The 23,530-nt window shown below is 45.8% G+C and overlaps 1 long non-coding RNA gene across 1 annotated transcript in view; it reads right to left on the minus strand.

The window, feature by feature from the left end:
* The window catches only part of LOC111140911, a 60,081-nt gene extending 37,483 nt beyond the window's left edge, over positions 1–22,598 (minus strand). The window contains exons 1-2 of the long non-coding RNA XR_002640174.1: positions 22,457–22,598; positions 3,903–4,124 (exon numbers count right to left, since the gene is read on the minus strand). This is a non-coding gene — a long non-coding RNA (uncharacterized LOC111140911). The remainder of the gene's footprint in view (positions 1–3,902; positions 4,125–22,456) is intronic.
* Positions 22,599–23,530: the final 932 nt, after the last annotated feature.

Consider the following 23,530-nt stretch of genomic DNA (forward strand, 5'->3'; position numbering starts at 1 on the left):
TAAAAAGAGGGGGTGAGCCTTGCAAGGGATGGCAAATGCCTTCATCTCATCCAGCAACTCAAACCTATTCACAGAGGCTGCCCAGGGCACTGGGGGTAAGGAGCATTCTGAGGCCACATCTGGGCGAAGCAGAAAGGGCCAGCAAGGGAGGTCTGCCAGGAGCCTGGAAGGGCGATTAATCTGGGTGATCCTCTGAGGACTTCCGCTGCTGCTGCTGCTGTGAGGTAGCTGAGGGGCTGTCATTTTATTTTGGTGACTGAATATTTAAAACTCTCTTTCACTACTTTCTAACCAACTCACAGAACCTTTCTTCAATAAGCAGATTTCCTAATATAAGACTGGAGATACTGCTGTGTTTAATTTTTCCCTTTAAACCATTCTGTAACTGTGGCATAGTCAGGAGAACCTAGAAGCAGCTGTGGCAGTTGAGACTGCCTCACCGGACAGGAGTCCACCCATCACCACGGAGACGGAAGATGCCCCCACCCCCAAACACACCATGCTGCAGTGTGGCTCTGCCTCTACCCAACCAAGCAGGGAAGTCTCCTTCCCCTTGAATCCTGGCTACACAGCCCCATGGCTTCGTGGACCAATTGGGTGTGAAGTGCTATTCTGAGCCTTCCAGGGTTTCCTTTTCATACAGCATCCCTAGTCTTACTTCATTAGGATCTATCTTCTCACATATCTAAGTGATTAGAGGTATATTCCCCCCTTTTCTTCTAGCAGGGTTGTGCTCCTTGCATTGTCTCTGTCTCCTCAGAGTCCCTTTTTTATCCGTTTTGGTCACCATCCATCATTTTGGAGCCTTCACTCGGGTCTCTGATGACCCTCTGCTGTTGGTTAATACTTAGGGCTGAGACTTCAGCCTATCACTCACAGCCTGAAGAGTCTTGACTAACCACCAGTGGTCAGAGTCTACACTAGGACAGCATCAGGGAGGCTGGCTGAATTCAGACACAGACGAGACAGAACACAAAAATGAGCTGAGTTCAGGGGTTGGGGTATGCTCGGAAAGCAGCTTGTCCAGGGGTGTGGCTGGAGCATGGGGCACTGGTAACACCTACCAGCGGTGGGACACACAGAGCAAGCTTCACAGGAGTGACATTCCGTGTCACCCCGAGGTGTGCAGGTTGGGCCAACTGGGAATGAGGGGTGTGGAGGGAAGGAAGTGGCATGGCAGGGAAGAGGCCCTACACGCGTCTAGATGCCGACGATGACACCCTGGGCTTGAAGTGGATGTGGTGACTGAGGAGACAGTTGGGGGTCTCGGAAGGGGGTGGACAGAGCTGGTCCACGGGGAGGGCTGGGGATGACATGAACTGTCAGCAGCAGAGTGCCATGTGGTGAAGCATCTGCCGAGATGGTGGCTGACGACTGCTCCGGCTCCGCATCCCCACACTTCTCCTCCGGACACGGAGCTTACTTTGCACAAACGGTCGTCATAGCCGCCACTTCCCAATCCTAACAGCCAAGCGCAGTGTCCGTCAACTAACGAATGGATAAAGAAAACGTGGTGTATCCTTAAAATGGAATATTATCTGGCGACACAAAGAAATGGAGGACTGACAGATGCTTACAGTACAGATGAACCTTGAACACGTTATACTAAGTGGAAGAAGCTCATCTTAAAAGGCCCACATAAGGGCTGTGGCATCTAGTGACGAGCACTGGGTGTTGTAGGATTCCATGTATAAGAAATGTCCAGAACAAGCAGATCTACAGAGATAAAACAGTTTAATGGAGGGGGAGGGTTAAGGAAATGGGAGCTACCGCTAAAGGATATGGGTATCTTTTGGGGTGATGAAATGTTGTGGAATTACAGTGATGATGCTCGTACAACTCTGACTATACTAAGAACTACTAGATCGTACACATGACACAGGTTAAGTATATGGTATGTGAATCATCTCTTAAAAAAGTTGTTACTAAAAAAGGTGGGGGGTGTCAACGAGGTCTAGTTCCCCTCCCATTGAATCCAGCCACCCTTATGACTTGCTTTGAATGAGAGAATATGGGTAAGCAATGCTGGGCCAGTTCTGGGTCTACCCAGGAAATGGCTGGCAAACTTTCACTCTCATCCTCTTGGAAATTAGCTGCCCTGTAGATACGCCAGGCTAGATCACAAACAACAGGTAGAGAGAGGCCGCATGGCGGAAACCAGGACCCCACTCATGTGAATGAGAACATCTTGGGTCATGCCAGCCCCAGCCAAGCTGAATTAAGCCAAGCCGAATTAAGTGACCGCAGGAGAGATCCCATAAATCCAACTCAGAGAGTCAGGAGAATAAATCATTGTTGTTTTAAGCCACGGAGTTTTGGGGTGCTATGCTATAGGATGGATAACTGACATACCACCTCTCCAAGCCCCGGGTTCCACCTCTGTGACATAGGACTAAAGCTACAGGGCTCTTGGGAAGGTCACATGAGGCTAACAGCAGGCACCAGCCTCAAGAAATACTAGTTGCTATAGTTATTATTAATAACTATCATCCTAGGAGTCCCTTGACATACTGCAAGTATACTCCCAGGGAGGCCCCATTGTCATAAGCACCTGGTACCTCCAATCCCAGGGTTTCCAAAAAACTGGTTTCCCAAGAAAAACAAAGCAATTTTTTCCTACAATTTCTGTAGTACAAAAAAATTAACTTGGAACCATAAACAGCCTAGGGTTCTGCTTAGATCAGCCATCCACCCAGGTACCTATCCATTCAACACACCTTTATTAAGTCCTTACTGATTACCAGACACTGACGAACAGCAGCTCAGAAGACTTTCCCACCCCTGAAACAGCAACAGTTACCATATAGGGGGCTGCTAACAGAATGGACTACACACTTGCACTTCAGCTAGAGATGGACCTGAAGTCATAGATAAAATCTAAACTCACCCGGAGAAAAAGGTGATAGGTACATATTCCGACCCAAACCCTCAGGATTCCCATCGGGAATCTGCCCCTTTTAGCAGGGTGATCTGGAGCACATCATTAGTCCCCTCTATGACTTCATGACTTCCCATAAAATGGGAATAACCTCACAGGACTGTTGCAAGGATTAAATGTTAATGTAAATAAAGCTCTCAGGAGTCCACTCGGCACACAACAAGCACTCGGGAAGAATTAGCATTTTTAAAAACTTGAAGGTACAGTAACACGGCAATTATTCTGCAAACCAAAAGGTCATAGAACAGTCCTAAAAGTCACCCAGACACCCAGCACAGTGCTTCTCAAGACATTTCCTTTCTACTGATACTTTTTGCAAAATACCAATCACCTGCCCTAATGTCGCAGCCATGTCCAATTGCTCTCAAAGTTCTTCACTGGTTACTCGCACTCACTACTTCTCACAGCTGTCCCCAGACTGGCACTTGTCTGCACAGGCAACTTTGAGTAGCACTGTTCTAGGACACAGGGACAACTCACAGGCCTGCTGAAAACTCAGCTCACAGGTTCAAGAGAATTACAAAAACACGGAAGTAAAGAAAATCAACCCAACAGCTGGGGCAAGAGGATGACTTGCGGGTCAACAAACAGAGAGAGAAAATAACCTCGACCGGCCAAATCTAAAAAAAAACAAAACCGGCTGCCAGAGCAAGGACCCACCTGGTACCTTCCCCACCAGTACTCCAGAAGGTCCCCTCGTGAAACACGTCGACCAGGAAGTCATCAGGCCCAGAGTGATAAGAGACATAGAGAAAGTAGGCAGAACTGACTCAGGCCTCCCAAGAAAGAAGTCCTTCTCAAGAATTAGAAACCACCCTAAGCAGTCACCAAGCCTTGAGAACATCAACCATGGCACACAAAGGGCTGAGTTCCTTCTCTACAAAGAAAACATGCAAAAATTTCCTTTGGTGACATGGGACTGTGCCCCGCACACACCCACATATACACACCCCATTCCCAGTACCTGTGGTTTTAGGAGGCTCCTGAGGTCCGCCTTGCCAGCCATACTGTGGGTATCCTTGATAGGGGTACCCCTGAGGAGGTGGGTAGGGTCCCCCCATAGGTCCTGGGTGGCAGCCCCCTGGTCCCATTGGTTGTGGTGGATAAGGTGGGTACGGGGCCGTCGGACCAGGGCCCGGATACGGTGGAGGGTTCCCTGGGTTCATCAGGGACCTGCTGAGTGTACCTAGGAGATAAATAACAAAAAATTATTTTCATCTAATCCATGGAAATCATTAGTAAAAAAATTTCAACTCAAGAGACCATTTATAAAACACCTTAAAGGTTACAAACCTCTCGTAAACCTTCAGATCTGCCCATTGTTTCTTTCTCACCATTTCCACAATTGACAGACAAGTATCTTCTGTATCTATTTACCTGCCTTCTGCCTGCCCTCCTCACTAGACTGCAGGCCTTGAAGGCAGGGACCAATCACCTGTGGGTCATCGCCACGATACTGGAGCTTAGCATACTGCCCAGTACAAGAACAGCATCTCTTTGTAATTCTCTGAAATGTCCAGAAATGTGACTGCATAGCTCTAGGAAGAAGACACCAAGTGTAACAGCACTAATTAGGAGTCAGATCAGTGGGGGCTAACCCAGCATGAGAAATTCTCCAAAAAAACAGCGCTGGGCCATGCTGGGATCTTCTAACAAACAACACTACTGCCGTGACCAACAAAGACCCACGGCTCTAAGCAGCTGAGCTGTGTGCTTGGTTCTCACTGGACAGAGGGCACTCAATCCAAGGTCCCAGGACTCTAGAGAGCTCACCAGGAACCCTCATATTTGTGTTTAATGACGCCTGTTCTTGGTGGTTTGCTTCTGTGAGGGAGGCCATTGCTTCCCAGCCCCCAAAGACTTGTTAACCATTCTTGACTGGCCTTGAAGGCACGGAGCCAGCACCTCCTCTCCATCATCTCTGCAACCCCCACAGTGCCTGACATGGCAATGACTTGACTAAGAGCATTACTGGGGAATGCAAAGTCCATACTTTGGATGAACGTGGCATCAGTACTCTTGCTACGTTGTACTGTTACCCATCTGGAGTACTAATATTTAACTCTTTATCTATTCGAGGATTTTCTATCCCCAACCAAACCCTAAGTTAATAGAAGCAAAACTCTCATAGTCAAATTCACTATTAATTCTTCTTTATAACAGTAATCAATAAATTTGTAAGTGACTATGTCTGTATATGAAGACAAAAATAACCATAAAATAAGGTTCCCTAGAAAAACCAGATTAAAGTATAGTGGACTTTGCAGTTTGCCCACACAACCACCATATCCCCTTCAAAATAGCGGTCAGGTATCCATCCATTCTTCCTTCTGTAACAGCTCCGGGATGAGCCCAGGGTAACCTAAGCCAACCCAGGCCACTCTTTCCCCCTTCGCATCAAGACTGGTAGAAGGTATCCAGGACTAAATCAATCACAAATGGCATTCCTTGGCCAATAGGACTGGTTCTGACGTAGTCCGGTAATTAAAAGCTAACACGCTCCTGACCTTCCCTTCCCCTTAACTCGAGTACACACACAGTCCAGTGAGGACACAGCCTGGAGCACTGCTGACAGCCCGTGTGCAGCCCTGAGGAAGCCAGCCCGAAGACGAAGAGGTGCTCCAGAAAAACAGAGCCGAATGGGGGTGCCTGGGTGGCTCAGTGGGTTAAGCCGCTGCCTTCGGCTCAGGTCATGATCCCAGGTCCTGGGTTCGAGCCCCACATCGGGCTTTCTGCTCAGCGGGGAGCCTGCTTCCTCCTCTCTCTCTGCATGACTCTCTGCCTGCTTGTGATCTCTCTCTGTCAAATAAATTAAAAAAAAAAAAAAAAGAAAGAAAAACAGAGCCGAAAAGGAAAGTATTCCAGGTGACTTTGTAATGGTTCATAAATCAGGCAGAAACCTAAGCCTAACCTCAACTACCTCTACAGAATTTCCAGTTCTGGGAACCTGTGGTAAGTAAGCTAATGGGCCCCTCTGAGTGACATTCCAGCAAGCACACAGTTACACAGTGCTGACCGTGCCTGGCGCTGTGCTAGGTAATGGGGGTACAGAGATAAATAGGGCTCAAGTGCATCCCTTGGGCACCTGGTTAAAAAAAGGCAAACATAAGGATAGTGAATTTTAGAAAAGGTGGTAAATAGACAGCTGGGGAGGAATAGGGGCTTAAACCCAGTAGGAGGTGAGAGGGTCACTTGAAGGAGGTGATTATAGAAACTTTAAAATACGGATTCAGAATGGCTTGAAGGTCTCTATTTTGACCACATCTGCATTCTGTCCCTCATGTTAGAGACTCACTTTTCCAGGGGCCTAATAGGGACTCAGAAAAAATTCGAGTTCTTTCCCTTCTCTCCTCTCGGCCAACAGGGCATCACACTCTGACCTGAGAACAGCCTTTCCCCTTACACTAACACGAAGGCTCATGGTGACTAACACTGCAATAATCACATGGTTCTGGGGACACGTACATAACCCCAAACCACTTCTGCATTTCCTCTCTTCTACCAAGAAGGCTGTGGAAAACCTAGTGAACCTGGTCTAAAACAGAAATAAAGGGGTGTCTGGGTGGCTCAGTGGGTTAAAGCCTCTGCCTTCGGCCCAGGTCATGATCCCAGGGTCCTGGGATCAAGCCCCGTGTTGGGCTCTCTGCTCAGCAGGGAGCCTGCTTCCCCCTCTCTCTCTGCCTGCCTCTCTGCCTACTTGTGATCTCAGTCTGTCAAATAAATAACATCTTTAAAAAAAATTAAAAGAAGAAAGAAATCAATCTCATTGACCCTCCCAGTCCCCAAATGGCCATTTCATTATTCACTTTTTAGGTCACAAAAGTAGAACACAACCATCATAAGTACGCTTTCCAGTAATTTCGTATATGGGGGGTGGGCGGCTCCTCTGAACTGAACTAATCCCATCAAAACTGTATTTTGTCTTGATTACTCCAAAAAGACCCTGTAGTCATGATCATTCTCACTCTAGCAAAATCTGGACCAAACTCTGTAGACATTGTCCTTAAGAACAGCGATCCATGAGAAGAAAAAAGAACAAAGTACACACAACTATTACAATAGACCGCAATATTTCATGACTTTTCTGGGTCCATTTACTTGCAGCTATTCTCCATTATCCTATGCTCTTCTCTCTCTGAAACCCTCAAAACTCTTCCAAATGTATGTGCCCTCTCTCCTTCTCCCTCAATATGTTTCCCCTTCAGTTTTGGTATGTACCTCTCTCCCTCTTCCTGGGGAATCACTTCATGTCTAGGGAGAAAAAAAAAATCCCAGGTGCTACTCACAGAGGCACTTATAAAGAACATAAACCAGTCGGGGCTCCAGCTGCCACACCTCCTGCCCTACTGTGTCCCTATGTTCCCAAGACACCCCGTCATCTTAAAGGGATAAAAATTTGGACCTATCTTCGTTTCCCTCTAAATAGAAAAAAAAAAATCTCAGTAGGAGAAGAGGGAAAGTCACAGAAACAGCATCTGTGCTGAGATCAAAGAACACGGAGCTGACATTTGCAAAGCACAACTTCACCTAGTGGGAATCAATCGGGAATCCCAAGTGTGCACAAAAGCCAACCCAAGTAAAAAAGATTACCTAACACTGACTCAGTCTAGTACAAACCATTTAATGTCATCAAAACACAAATGAGCGTTAAATTCAAGGTATGATACTTAACTCTGTACCATGAACATTTTCCCTTATAAATCTGCTCAGGTGAAATGCAAGCCCTGCTCTACCAGAGTGTGTTACACCGAGAGTCAAATGTAAACTGTTAATTGTACTATTAAAGACAAATCAGAGCTCCAAATGGGAGAGCTCAACTTAAGCAGCAGCCAAGATCCCGTAACGGACAGCAACGAACAATGCTAATCAATGATGCCCATCAGGACGGGCTCAAAGTCCCAGCACCAGCGGCCATTCATCATACAATGAGAAGAGCAGCAACTATGCTTTCAGAAAGTGCTCCTCCGACATAAGACCACTAGAAAGGACCTCAAAAAACGCAGAGACACAGGAAAGACCAATATTTTTCAAAGCTGTCGTTGTTCTTTAAATTACAAATGACAAGATACCTGGCAGCCTGGCATTTACCCTGAAGGGAGAACAGTGAAGAATTTTCCTCTGGAAAAACTAAGAAGTCCCCATGGAAGAAGTATTCCTGTTATCAGTATTTGAGGAGATGCCAAGAAATGACTCACCCAGTCGCCCCACAGCAAAGCCCGTGCACACAGAACTTCTGACTTTTTATTGCCTAATACATAAATGAATGGACAGAAATGATCAGACATTTGAGTAAAGTCTGCAACAAAAAACAGCAAAACAGAATAGGAAGAAAAAAATTAAATATCCAAAAGAAAAATAAATTATGGTACAGCTATATAGTAGTTCTTTTGAATTTTTAACTGGTATTTTTTTTTAAAGATTTTTACTTATTTATTTGACACAGAGAGAGATCACAAGTAGGCAGAAAGGCAGGCAGAGAGTGAGGGGGAAGCAGGCAGAGAGCCCAATGTGGGGCTCGATCCCAGGACCCCGAGATCATGACCTGAGCTGAAGGCAGAGGCTTAACCCACTGAGCCACCCAGGCACCCCTGAATTTTTAACTGTTTTTGAAGCATGATGTGGTATTAAGTATAAAAAAAATTTTTAGGGGGCACCTGGGTGGCTCAGTTCGTTAACTGTCCAACTCCTGATCAGGCCTCAATCTCGCAGTCATGTGTTCAAGCTCCTCGACAGGCTCCACGCTGGGCATGGACCTTACTGAAAAAATTTTTTTCTAAAGCTATATATTCAGCATGATCCCATTTTCTTCTTTTTTTCTCCAAAGATTTTATTTACTTATTTATTTGAGAGAGAAGCACAAGTGGTGGGGAGGGTGGAGGGACAGGGAGCAAGGGTCTCAATTCAGAACCCTGAGATCATGACCTAAGCTGCTCAACCTACTGAGCCACCCAGGAGCCTCAAACCCATTTTCTTTAAATATTCATAATTAAATTAATGTACAGAATGAAAAGGCCTACAAAAGACTCATATAGTAGTCACCTAATTGTATAGGAAGGCACCACTACAATTCATAAAGTAAAAATTAGGGGTGCCTGGGTGGCTCATTGGTCGGGCGTCTGCCTTCGGCTCAGGTCCCGCATCGGGCTCCCTACTCAGTGGGAAGCCTGCTTCTCCCTCTCCCACTCCCCCTGCTTGTGTTCCCTCTCTGGTTGTCTCTCTGTGTCAAATAAATGGATAAGTCTTGAAAGAAAAAACGAAGGAAGGAAGGAAGGAAGGAAGGAAGGTAGGAAGGAAGGAAGGAAGGAAAAATTAGTCTTTCTAAAACACAGTGCTGGATATTCTTGCAAAGGGGGAAAAAATGAACCCTGATCACCAACCTTATAAACAAAAAATAATTCACACTACAGCATGGGCCTATATATAAACACTACAACAATCAAGCTTTCACAAGTATATAATATATTCATGACTTTGGCACTATTTACCTTATGACCCAGCAACTCTGCTCTCAGATGTACAGCGAAGTGAAACGAGTGCATAAGAACATTCAAAGCTGTTTTATTTGTAATAGCCCCAAAGTGGAAACTGTCCAAATGTTTGTCCATAGCAAAACACACAGCTTATGGGCTATACAAGAGAAAACTGTCCACCAGTAAATAAAAAAACAATTACTACACACAACAGCGGGATGAATCTCACAGACGATGATGAGTAGAAGGAGCCAGATTCAACAGACTTCACACTGTACGATTCCATTTATATGAGGCTTGAGAACAGCCAAAAGGAATCTACAGATATTGACTGGAAGAGGCACAAAGGGAGGCTTCTGGGATGATGGAAATGTTCTACATCTTGAGCTGAGTCATGTTTACATGAATACTAGAAACTCACTGAGATGTACATTAAGATTTTCACACTTTAAGCTGCACAGCAACAGCAGACAGACAGAATGTGGCTAGGAGGAAAAAACAACATTTACAGTGGTTTTTCCTGGGTGCTGCAATTATGGGCAATTGTTATTTACTTATATTCTTCTGTATTTCCTAAAATTTCAAGAAGGGAACCTATACAGTCAAAAAAAATGTGGTTCTCTTAGTGCTTTTGGATATTTTCATGCTACTCACTTTTTTCTTGGCCACTAGCATGCCTCTGTAGACATCCTATCTACCCATTTGCAGCACCCTGATGTACCTTCCCACGGCTTATCTAACCCTTGTTGGTAACCTATTTTCTACCTGCTCTTCCCTGCTTTTTACAATAATTTCTGCAATTATGATTCTTTTCTCACAAGATATTTGGCTACTTAAGTTCTTTCAGTGTTTTTTGTTTTTTGTTTTTTTCTGCTTTAAACTAAGATGTCACTTGACTGAGTACCAGACATGGGGTTAAAAAAGAGAAAAGAAAGGGGCGCCTGGGTGGCTCAGTGGGTTAAGCCACTGCCTTCGGCTCAGGTCATGATCTCAGAGTCCTGGGATCGAGCCCCGCATCGGGCTCTCTGCTCTCTAGGGGAGCCTGCTTCCTCCTCTCTCTCTGCCTGCCTCTCTGCCTGCTTGTGATCTCTCTGTCAAATAAATAAATAAAATCTTTAAAAAAAAAAAAAAGAGAAAAGAAAAGAGAAAAGAAAAGAAAAGAAAATTCTCATGAATGCATGGAGACTTCCCCCACCTTGAAACTGTTCTTGTCGTCAAAGCCAGAAGTCATGCTTATCCTTCCATCCTTATGTATATTCCTTCGGAGTTTATAAAATTATCTTTAAAGTTTAAAAGCATGAGAGCAGATATTACTCTAAAAACCTCCCTCTGTGTCTTTTTTTTTTTTTTAAACTCCCTCATTAGCTGGCCTTTTAACAGTACCTTTGTGAAAAGATTTATATTGTAGGTCCCTCACTTTTCCTTGATTCTCATACCCATAATTTTGGGTATGGTTTGCTGGGCTAAAAAAAGCTTTAGAATTACTGGTTTTGTGTTGCTCTGTCCTCTTAGGTTTACAGTTTTCATTAAATTTTAGCACTGACGTGTTGGTTTATTCTGTTCACACAATCTTTTGTTCACTCCACAAATACTCCCAGAAGCACCCACTAGGAGCCAGCACCAGTGGTTCAAGGCACTATGGAGATAAAGGTAAGCAAGAGACAGCTTCTACTGGGACTCGTGAGAGAGGCAGACATTAACACCAGCAATTATGAAACCAAGCTGAGAGAGAGGAAGCACTCAGTACAGCAGACCTCAAGGTAGAGACAACAGATCAGGAAAGTCAAACAGAGCTTCTGGGAGGAAGTGACTATCACACTGAGAGTTGAGCATAAAGAGAAATCCAACTACTCATCCTTCACCCTCTGGTCAGATACAAAATTCTGTGAGAAAAACCTGAGCACACCAGAGTTGAAAGGGTTCAAAATGGCCTAAGCAGACAGAATGAGACCGGGCCAAGGGTCAGTTCGCAAAAGTCCCTGCTAAGAATAGACTTTTCAGGATCACGGCAGCTTCCTTTTGTGTGTGCACATGTTTAAAGATTTTATTTATTCATTTGTCAGAGAGAGAGAGAGAGAGATCATGAGTAGGGGGGAGTGGCAGACAGAGAGAGAAGCAGGCTGAGCCAGGAGTCCAACTCAGGACTCCATCCCAGGACCCTGGGATCATGACCAGAGCCAAAGGGAGACGTGTAACCAATGGAGCCGCCCAGGTGCCCCTGCAGCTTCCTTTTCTATACTTGTTACCTCTTGTAAAAGGATTCATGTAACCTTCCTTACATTTGCCTTTCTGATTCTATTGGCAAACCTCAGCATTTGTTTATTCCACAAAAAACAACATTCAATGATATGAAGGACAAGAGAACCTGGTCCCATGGATATGAGAGAACAAACCCTAGCTGGCTTGCTCTTGCCCTTCAGTACTGCTAATCATAAAAATAAAATGGTCATGGGACGCCTGGGTGGCTCAGTTGGTTAAGCAGCTGCCTTCGGCTCAGGTCATGATCCCAGCGTCCTGGGATCGAGTCCCGCATCGGGCTCCTTGCTCATCAGGGAGCCTGCTTCTCCCTCTGCCTCTGCCTGCCATTCTGTCTGCCTGTGCTTGCTCTCTCTCCCTCTCTCTCTGACAAATAAAAAAGAAAAAAAAATAAAATGGTCATTTCCACTTGTCTGTTATTGCATCAGATGGAAAATGTTGGAAGTTCTCCAAATTTCTAGGGTATAGTGAGGATAGCTTGGCTCTTCAGACTATACAAAATTCACTTTGGGTGGTCACCTGAATGAGTTCTGCAATTCTACCGGAACAGGCACAAGAAGCCTGCCTGAACGGCCCCCCTAGTCCGGGAAGTTGTGCCACACACATGCGCAACAAGCAGGGAGGAGAAGTAGCGGCCTCAACTCTGAGCCCCAAAGCTCCAGCCACAAGAATGAGCATTCGAGAACCATGCGCCCACACCTCAGAGGAACCTACTCCTGACCTGGCCTACGTGACACAGGAGACCTGGGGAATAGTAACCGGAGGGATTTGCCTTTTAAATACAGTAGTGACATGCCCAACCACAGAGCAACAGCAGGAAACCTCCGAGAGTTAACAATTATCACAACATGGGCAAGATCTTTGATTTTTGTAGCTTGCTCACCATTTCTAACACATTTTGCTGTGTTACCATTTCCTAAGCCGCTTTTTGTTGGGGGGCAAGCTCTAAGGACATAACTTGCAATGCTACTTCCACATTGTTGAAATACGGATTCTGGTGTTGACCTCCCAAATATTACCAGTCATCCCCTACCTCATTCAGGACCTTCTGCTTGACAGAGTTCTACTAGGTACTGGCTGTCCTCACAAAGTCGATGAGTGAATATTAGAGCATGTCTTTGGTATCAGTATTCTGGCTTGTGGCCTCTTTGTGGAGGACACAATGACACAGAGCCCAAAAATGGCACCTTTCACTGAACAAGGGCATCAAAATGCACGTGAAAGGAAAAAAAAAATAGTGTATCATCTGTCTCCAGAGGCCCTGTCCCAGAGTAATGAAGACCTTCATTCCTGACACACAAACTGCAAAGGAACCTAAAATCCTACCAACTATTTATTAATATGCTTTGCTAATGCCATTCAAGTAATTGTTTCAGGCCACCATCCCCAACATTAAGCTAACACAAAGATGTAAGCCCACTCAACTTGTCCTGATACATTAGGAGTAGTAAAGTCTGAAAAGTCATCCCACATTAATTATCCACAGTACTTCAACATTATTTGAAAATATGGGGGCGCCTGGGTGGCTCAGTGGGTTAAGCCTCTGCCTTCAGCTCAGGTCATGATCCCAGGTTCCTGGGATCGAGCCCCACATCGGGCTCTCTGCTTACCGGGGAGCCTGCTTCCCCCTTTCTCTCTCTGCCTGCCTCTCTGCCTACTTGTGATATCTGTGTCGAATAAATAAATAAAATATTTTTTAAAAATATGATTATAGTTGGGGCACCTGGGTGGCTCAGTCAGTTAAGCGGCCAACTCTTGGTTTCACTACAGGTCATGATCTCAGGGTCACGAGATTGAGCCCCAAGTAGGGCTCCGTGCTCAGTGTGCAGTCAGCTTGAGATTCTCTCTCCCTTTACCCTTGCTCGTCCCCTCCCCATCTCAGTCTCAGCAAAATAAAATCTTAAAAAAAAAAAAAGATGACTACAGCCAATCAATCTTGCCTCCTTCCAACATTAAACTCAGTGTGCAGATTTTAGTGTTCTTCCAGTCTTGGAGACTTTGAGGGAATCCCAAGAAGTTCTCTTCAAGAGAGGGTAACATACCCACCAAAACTGTTTGTATAGCTGCCTATAAAGAACCTCTTGCTGGATCCAGAGTTGTATAAAATCTAACATCTATAACATTTATTAAATGGTCCTTAAAAAAAATAATTGCTACATCAAAAGGTCTCTCAACAACTGAAATAGCCTACCTGAGCTGCCCAGGCATTGGTATTGCATTCCTCCCTAATGTTTGGAGGAAGAATCCCCTTTTTTTTTTAAGATTTATTTATTGAAAAAACGAGAGAGAGAGTGACAGAGACAGAGACAGAGAGAGAACGCACACATGAGCAGAGGGAGGGCCAGAAGGAAAAGCAGACTCCCAGCTAAGCAGGGAGCCCGATGTGGGGCTCAATCCAAGGACCCTGGGATCATGACCTGAGCTGAAGGCAGACACTTAACCGACTGAGCCACCCAAGCGCCCCGAAACAGCCTTTCTTTTTTACTTAGGGACCATCCTGTTTTTGTACATACTCTTCAAGGGAGGCATGTTGTTAAGTGAAACATTAAATAAATAAAAACACCCTATTCTTTGAACCAGCAATTCCACCTTTAGGATTTTATCTTACAGATAAACACTAGCTCTAGAATGCAAAAAAAAATTTTTTATACACACAATTTTAAACACTCTCCACAGATATTACAGCATTTGTTTATCACAGCTATATAACATATCACACACACAGGGACACACAAACACACACACACAAAATGTATAAAATCCCAAGGGGCCACCAATACAGGAATGGTTAAATAAACCATGGAACTTACAAGCCATGGCATTATAATTTGGCCCGTAAGAATGAGGTAGAATTATGTGTGCTGATATGGACAGGCGCCAACATCCTGAAAAAAGCAAATTGCAACAAAACACATTCTACTGCTCCATTTGAGTTGAAAAATAAAGTTCTATTTCTAAACCTGAATACATTACAGTTATATTAATGAATATAATTATTCATTTAATTGTATTTTACACACACACACACACACACACACACACACACACATTTCCACATATATTTAATAATGGAAGTTAAAACCCCTGCCGATCATCTTTGGGTAAAGTCTACCACATGGCTTTGGGGAGAAAATAATCCATTTCATAATATGTAGAAAGCCATGCTTCCAACAACTATCCAATGACCACTGAGAAAACATTGTTCTTGTCACCACCTGGAAAACCCCAGCTCGAGATCAGGATCAACTGTTACAAACAGTCTCATGGATTCCAGGACCACCTCAGCAAGGACCTCTTTTCCAGCCTTCATTAGTCACGTATGGTCCTCTGCAGAGACCACAGGCCTACCTGGATGTGGGACTTACTTCTGCCTTCAGCTTCTGGAAGGACTCCCTAATGGTGGACCTCAGCTTGTCTGACAGCTCCCTATAATGCCAGCAAATCCCGACCACCACCACCCTCCCCACACCACTGGGACCCGTATTTGGGGGAAAGACAGCCTCATCCATCCCCTCAGCTCAGGGACTCTGGTCAGTAACCCAGCTACAATGTTATCTGAGAGCCAGTGGGGAAGTGAAGGTTGGCTCCTCCTCAGAAAAAAAGGTTGGGGACCTCTGAATTACATCTAGTCACTGGGACATATGGGATAGCATTATAACTCCGGAACTTCAAACAGCCAGCCCTCAAAGTGACAATGGAGAGAAAATGAGGCCCAGCAAGAGGCAGCAGGGAAAAAGAAAGCAGCAGTGAACACAAGGGACAGAAAAAGGGAAGAAGGCTATTAACACAGAAAGTGAGTTGGGGACATGAAAGAAGAGGTTAGAGCACAGAGAGGAGGAGAAAGACCCAACTCTGCCCCCTGCCAAGTTGAGAGGATGCATTATAAAGGGACAGGTCCATCGCTCCCAACAAGCCTGACAAGGCCACTTCCCAGGCCAGGTCCCCCACCAGCACAGCCCCTGCAAGACTGGCTCCCCTGCCCCCTCCCAGAGCATTAGATTAGGCTTTGTGGGAAATTTGAAATCCTGATGGCTCAGAAAGAGGCCCCTACAGCTTAATATGGTGGCAATTTAAGTAAGCATTGCTGGTTCCTGCCAGCTCCCGGGCCAGCCAGGGCTCCGCTCTGCCATTAGCCTGCTCTCCTGACCCTCGGAGCAAAGGAGCAGCCCCATCAGCGCTGTGGGGGTGCCTCTTAATGGGCCAGAGGGAATATCATGTCACACGAGCCAGAGCCACTGCTGCCTACCATGTGCCCGTGTGGGCCACCCTAAGAGACCAGACCAGCCCCAAGCAGCAAGGTGTCTCCTCCTTTCTTCATCTTCACTGGACTTTTAGAGTGAAAGGCAATAAGCCCAACCAAGTTTCAAAAAAACAAATGCTAGGTAATTCCAGATTTCTGTCAGTAACATCCACAAAGAGCTATGATGTATGAGGAAGACAAGGGGCTCAAAGTAGTGGCGGGCACTGATGAGTTTAAAACAAAAACAAAAACAAAAAAACTGCAATCCACCCAGAAATAAACTCACACTTATATGGCCAATTAATCTACAACAAAGGAGGTGAGAATATACAATGGGGAAAAGACAGTCTCTTCAACAAACGGCGCTGGGAAAACTGGTCAGCCACATCCAAAAGAATGAAACTGGACCACTTTCTCAGCATACACAAAAATACTCAAAATGGATTCAAGATTTAAATGTGAGACCTGAAACCACGAAACTCCTAAAACAAAAACCATAGGTAGTGAATTCTTTGACACTGGTCATAGAAACATTTTTCTACATATGCTTCCTCAGGCAAGCCAAACAAAAGCAAAATTAAAGTATTGGTACTAAAGCAAAATAAGAAGCTTTTGCCGGTGAAAGAAACCATCAATAAAAACTACTAAAAAGGAAAAGATATTTGCAAATGATTGATCTGATAAGGGGTTAATATTCAAAATCCATAAATAATTTTAAAAAAATACACACTCACACACGCATATATGATCTTACACAACTCAACATCAGAAAAACAAATCCAATTAAAAAATGAGCAGAGGACCTAGAGACATTTTTCCAAAGACATACAGATGACCAACAGACACTTGAAGAGATGTCCAATGTTCCTCATTATCAGGAAAATGCAAATCATACCCACAATGACATAGCACCTTACACCCATCAGAAAGGCTACAGTTGAAGACAAGAAATAACAAAAAATAAACAGCAAAAAACAAAGACAAGAAATACCAAGTGTTGGTGAGGATGTGGGAAGGAGCCCTTGTGCATTGCTGGTGGGAATTCAAACTGGTGCACCACTCTGAAAACCAGTATGGAGTTTCCTTAAAAAGTTAAAAATAGAATTATCATATGATCCAGTAATTTCACCACTGGGTATTTACCCAAGGGAAACAAAACAACTAATTAAAAAAAGATACGCACCCTATGCTTATTGCAGCATTATTTACAATAGGCAAGATTCGGCTAGAGCCCCTTGTTGGCTTCATCTGTGGAACACGTGACTCTTGATCTTGGGGTTTTGAGTTGATATATGCTCCCCAAATGATCCTGCCCAAAGTCCCAATACCAAAAGCTGACTGGTAAAGCACTGTGGACAGCATTAAAAGTTTAATGTGTCATGGGTGCCTGGGTGGTTCGGTTGGTTAAGTGTCTGACTCTTTTTTAATTTATTTTTTATTTATTTGTCAGAGAGAGAGAGAGAGAGAGAGCGAGCGCGAGCGAGTGAGCGAGCACAGGCAGACAGAGTGGCAGGCAGAGGGAGAAGCAGGCTTCCCGCTGAGCATGGAGCCGGATGTGGGACTCGATCCCGGGACACCAGGATCATGACCTGAGCCGAAGGCAGCCGCCTAACCAACCGAGCCACCCAGGCGTCCCAAGTGTCTGACTCTTGATTTCAGCTCAGGTCTTGATCTCAGGGTTTTGAGTTCAAACCCCACATTGAGCTCCACGCTGGGTGTGGAGCTTACTTTAAAAAAATAAAATAAGGGGCACCTGGGTGGCTCAGTGGGTTAAAGCCTCTGCCTTCAGCTCAGCATCGGGCTCTCTGCTCAGCGGGGAGCCTGCTTCCCCCTCTCTGCCTGCCTCTCTGCCTACTTGTGATCTCTCTCTGTCAAATAAATAAATACAATCTTTAAAAAAATAAAATAAAATAAAATAAAATAAAAATTAATGTGGCAAAAGTCTAGCACCTCTTCCCAGGTCATCTTCTTCCCAAATAACTTTGTTGTTAATTGTTCCCCATCCCTATCTTTCTTTGAACAATGAGACCATGTGGTCTGATAGTTTTCAGTAATGATATATTTTCTGGGCCAACTCTCTGGGGATGACTAATGATTCTTTAGCATAAATCAGAGAACTAATGATAGGCATTGTGAATACAGCATTACTCCTCAGTGAGTAAATTCAGGTAGATCAAACTCTCCTCCCACCATGACTACCAAAACTGCCTTAAACCATTTAACTGAAAGGCTTCACAAAAATATAGGTGCACCTGGGTGGTTCAGTGGGTTAAAGCCTCTGCCTTCGGCTCAGGTCATGATCCCAGCACCCTGGGATCAAGCCCCGCATTGGGCTCTCTGCTCAGCAGGGAGCCTGCTTCCTCCTCTCTGTCTGCCTGCCTCTCTGTCTACTTGTGATCTCTATCGGTCAAATAAATAAAATTTTTTAAAAATATATATAAATCATCCCTTGTTTTTGGCAAAGTCATACTACAGAATTGCTCTCCATAAAGACTGAATTCAAACCACTTGTATGCCTGCTTTAGAAGTGAGGGCCCATCAAGTTTCCTAACTCAGGTTCTGAGGCCTAAATCAATACTAATATTCTACCCATGTCTCTTTAAAACCACACAAGAAATCATTCCAAGTTCATTTCCTTTTGAAGAGTCCTTTGTAAATAGTGCACAAAGTGGTGTGAACCTTTTTGGCTGGAGAGTCAACTCATGCCCAATCCCCTTGCTTCTGTACTGCTGTTTAATTGCTGACTCCCACTTTATAGCCAAGCCAATTAGTAGCCTTGGCCAAGTGCTGGGAGCTTGGAGGCCTGTAACTCTGTGCTGCCTGAGAAAAACAAGAAGCCTCTCCCATCAGAATTTTCCTCATGTGAAAACCATGCCAGAAGTCTAAGAGATGGAGACTGTAGTTCTGTCCAGTGACTGGGCACACCAAAGCATGTGAGTATCTGAATAGCAGGACCAGAGGACTGACACAGGATATGGGAATTTTAAGAGAGGACTATTTCATTCCTCATTTAATTTACGAAGCATTATTACCCACTTTTACTTCTGATGAGAATAACTAACTCCTTTAGAGCTGACAGGATATTGAGCAGAAAGCTCCAGAAAGCTCCACACCCGGCTAAGTTACTGGCTTACTCTAGGCACTCTCAGAGAACCAAAAAAGAGTGGGGAACCATCGAACTGATTTCCTTATGAAACATAAACCTGCATTTACCCTCAGGCCTCCAGGTGTTGATTATAGGCTTATCGATAATCCAATACTGCAGAAAAAGCCAACAAAACACCTTAGAGTCTGAATAAGGATTTCAAAAAAAATTTGAATATTCACCTCTTTTTTTATTTCATTACATCTCAAAATACACCATTCATCCAAGAATTAAAAGATTCAGCAGTGGCGGTATCATAGCCAATGAGGTTTATCTGAAGCACAATTATTGCTAATTGAAAAGATTCAGCTTTGGAAGAACTCAAATTTCATACACGCCTCTCATTAATTCTCCTTGGTACCTCTGCGAAGGGAGTTCTAACTATTATCCCGTTTCAAGGTCAAGGAATGTTTCTCTCCCAAGAAAGGACAGCCTGCCCGGAGGGCCTTGGGTGACAAATGGCAAGGCTAAGAATTCTCCTAGCTCAGTCTCTGGCTTGTACCAGCGACCCCCCCACCCCCCGCCTTACCTCTCACCTTGGCTCCTAGCCCCTTATGGGACAGTATTCCCGTTCCTTAACACAGAGCAGCCAGCCCTGGTGTGTATCATACTTAGGTTTAGGGAAACACATGAAAATATTTTTCCTGACATCATATTCTCTACCAGTGGGAAAACTTGTGTGGGTGGCATGGGTGAATGAAAGCAGAAAATTTCCCAAAACTCTTGGCCTACTTAATGGCCCTGACAACACATAGTTATAGTGTTTGGGGGGTGGGGGTGGGCTGTTTCTTTTCAAAGGAAGCATGATTAGTCAGCTGGTTCAAATACGTCCAAAGAGATTTAGAAAATGGTTAACAATCCTTTTTAAATGTGGCCGAGAAATCTAACCTTCAGAGATTCTAAATATTATAAGGACTCCTGCAAAGACCCTTAAAAATCATTATCACAAAAGCCCTACCACCTGTAGGAAAAACTCTTCAGTGAGTACTGTGTGGTAAATGCCCATTGCTCAGGTGACCTATCATAAAACTTATTTCACAGAGAATGGCCTCACTGATCTGAAGGGAAGGTCATTTTCCCTAAGTGCCACCCCCCTGGATTTGCTCTCCCTTGAGTAGTACTGTGCTGGTTTGGGCTGCACAAACCAGTTGCCGCCACCTTCCCAAGTTCTCTGCCGTTCCCTAAACTACCTTCTACTGTACAGGATCCCTAGAGGTCCAATTCTATTTTCTGCAGCAAACATAACACAAACTGGTGGGAAGGTTCAGCCATTTCACATTCTCCCAGAAAACAAATTGCTAAGGTTCAGTATAAAATGGAAAGCAGTGACTTTTTTTTTTTTTTAAGGTCACAGAATCAGCAAATTTCAGAGCTGGGAAAAAAAGCATAAATCAGCAAATCGTTACTCTTAAATAATCAAAATTTTTTGTTTCTTGGGAGGCCTGGGTGGCTCAGTCGGTTAACCGGCTGGCTCTTGATTTCCTCAGGTCATGATTTCAGGGTTGCAGGAACAAGCCCTCGCAAGGAACTCTGCCTGGAGCCTGCTTGAGAGTTTCCTCTCTCTTTCTCTCGCTCTCTGCCCCTCCCCGCCACTCACATGCCAGCATTCTCTCTTAAAAACAAAAACAAAAAAACTTGAGGGTGCCTGGATGGCACCCTCAGTTGAGCATCTGCCTTACGCTCAGGTCATGCCAGGTTCAAGGATTTAGACCTACAAGGGTTCCTTGCTGGGTGGGGAGCCTGCTTCTCCCTTCCCTGTGCCTGCTGCTCCCCCTGCTTGTGCTTCCCCTTCTTATGCTCTCTCAGTGTCAAATTAATTAATTAAATTTTTAAGAAAAATTGTTTCTCAGGAAAGTAAGACAAATGGCCAATTAACACTTAAACAGCCTTAAGCTGAGAAGCCCACAAGAGGAAGGGGGCATGTATGAAAGAGCACCTCTTAGTTCTGCAATTAACGAAAAACATGAGACTCCTTTCAGTTTCCCCAATGTTCCATTTCATGTTTTGGGCACGGATTATCCTTTAATAACTTTCCCCCATTAACTCTCCTACCAATCACTTGGCATTTGGGTTTCACTTTGGGGATAATTAGTGTTTTTAAGACACTGAAACCTCTGAAGGCCAAGTGCTGTGGACAATACAACCCCCGTGCTTAACGAGGAGGGCAAGCTCACAGGTAGACATTAAATCCGGTCAAAAGAGACAAGAGGAGCCCAAGACTAGCTCAGTCAGTAGAGGGGAAACTCTTGATCTGGGAGTTTTAAGTTCGAGCCCCACCTTTGGTACAGAAGTTACTTTAAAAAAAAAAAAAAAGGCAATAAGAAAATGAGCTGCAGTTGGGTGCTTCCTTTTCCTGACAAGGATTTTTTTAATTTAACACTGGCTGGAGTGGAGGCACCTGGCTGTCGGCGTCCTCTTTATATTTCATAAGCAGGGGTCGCAGAATCCCAACAGGCCAGAGTTCTAGGCGCTGTCACCTCTTTACCAGGCTGTCCCAGCAGCCTCCTCAGCTTCTCCCCATCCCAGGGTTCCCCTTACCCCAACCCACGATTCAGTGGCTCCCAAACCCTCAACCGGGCACTCAAGAGTTTTTTCCTAACCAGCCCTAACCTAATTCTCCGAAGTTTTTTTGTTGTTTGCTTGTTATTTTTCCCAAAACAGCCCTAGCCCTTGGTCTAGTCAGTCACCCAACAGTCTCGTCTTTCTTTCACCTCCTGCGCAAGGCTCACGGTCTCCTTCCGCGGAGGTCCTCTTTTCCTCTATTCTTCCATCCCCCAACCGCTGCGGGGAAATTAGTCCTCAACCCTCAGGATTCCACTCAGATTTCACCTACACCAACAGGTCCACTGGGATCCCAGTTACCCCCCTCTCAAGAATCAGGATTCCTTCACCTCCCCTAACACCTTCTCTGAACACCCCGACCTCTGCTCCCACCAGGGGGGCTCCCAAGCGGCCTCCCGGCCCCCGGCAGCGTCTCAGAAATCGCAGCCCAAGGCGAAGAGCTGCAGAAGCCTCCCGTACAAATCCCCCGGGACGGGGTGTGGCTGTCCCCGCTTGGAGCACGCCGAATCCCGGCATGGCGAGACCCGCTGAAATGCGGAGCCCCTTCAGACCACGGCCCAGTGGCCGGCCGGGCGGCGCAGGATCTCCACCCTCCCAGCCTCCAACAGCGGCGCGGCGACCCAGAACCGGACGAACAGCCGCCGGGCTCCTGGATGGGCTTTGCGCCGGCTCCCGGCCCCTCCCCGGGGGCTGCGAACACCGCATCCTAAGTCGGTCCGTCCCGTCCCGGTGCCTGCCGCCCTAATGGTGCTCTTTGGGGGGCTCGCGGGCGCGCCAAACCTCCGAAGGGCCCTGCCCGCGCCTTACCCGCTCCCCGGTTCCGGCCTGCGTCCGCCCCGACTCACCTCTCCTCTTCTCGAATCCGTAGGGCACTGGTTTGGTAGAGACCTGACCTGACCAGATGAGACCGCACCAGATGCACCGCACCTGCCACCGAGCGAGAGAGGAGCAGCGGCGAGTCTGACGTCACGGCGGCCCGGAGCGCGGGGAGCTCGGAGTCACCTGATCACCCCGGCAACGCGCGCGGGGCGGGGCGAGGCGGGGGGCGGTGTCACAGCACGAGCCCCACCCCCAACCCCACCCCCAGCCGGCCGGCCTCTGGGCGCCTCTGGGAGCGCTCCTGGTCGCTTGGCTTGGTGAGAACCGGAGGCGGGATCCGGGCTTTCCTGCTCCTGCCTCTGAGCTGGGGTGGACCTGAGACTCCCAACGGGCACTCGTTTCAGGTTGGATCAGTCGCGAAGACTCCAAATGATTATCCCTCTCCGCTAGGACAGGTGCCTGGCTGTCCCCGTTGTAACCCACTCAGGCTGGGTTCACTGTAGGCCTCTCCTCCTGGTGTCTTCTTGGTCTACACCCGCATAGTCCAGGATTCGTGAGCTGTACCTGAGAGGAGTGGGGCTATGGCTAACTGGATTGCTCTCTGGCAACTTTTCCTCATAAACGTCACAGCAAGTAGTGCAGCCTTTGCTAGAGAATGTAATAAAACCTCATTCTTTCAGGCGCAGGCCCAAGACTTCCTGTCCTAAAGGTCTTTTTCTGTTCCAGCAAGGAGAGAAATGACTGAAACACTCCCAGAGCAAAGTCGAGGAAAAACCTGCAAGTCATGTTTGCAAAGAATTTTTTGATACTCATTTTAGAAATTGATTTTTCTCTAATGTACTCCCCTTGCTTGCTACAGCCATAGGCATACACCTCTATGACTGGTGTAGACCATCAGCTTCAAAGTGAGAATTTAACATCCCATGGAGGTCCCAGTTTGAGAACCACTTTTTATCTCCTCCCTTGGCTTCTTGCTGATTGAATTTCATTTTAGTTTTACTCTCTTATTCCCTGCGCTGCTGTGGAGGTTTCATATATATTGTCCTTCCCTCTCAAACTATAGGATTTTAGACCTGTCAAAGAGAAAAACCATGGGTCCC

The sequence above is a fragment of the Enhydra lutris genome, unplaced genomic scaffold, assembly GCF_002288905.1.
Source record: "Enhydra lutris kenyoni isolate GAN:26980312 unplaced genomic scaffold, ASM228890v2 scaffoldscaffold5, whole genome shotgun sequence".
NCBI classification, from domain to species: Eukaryota; Metazoa; Chordata; class Mammalia; order Carnivora; family Mustelidae; genus Enhydra; species Enhydra lutris.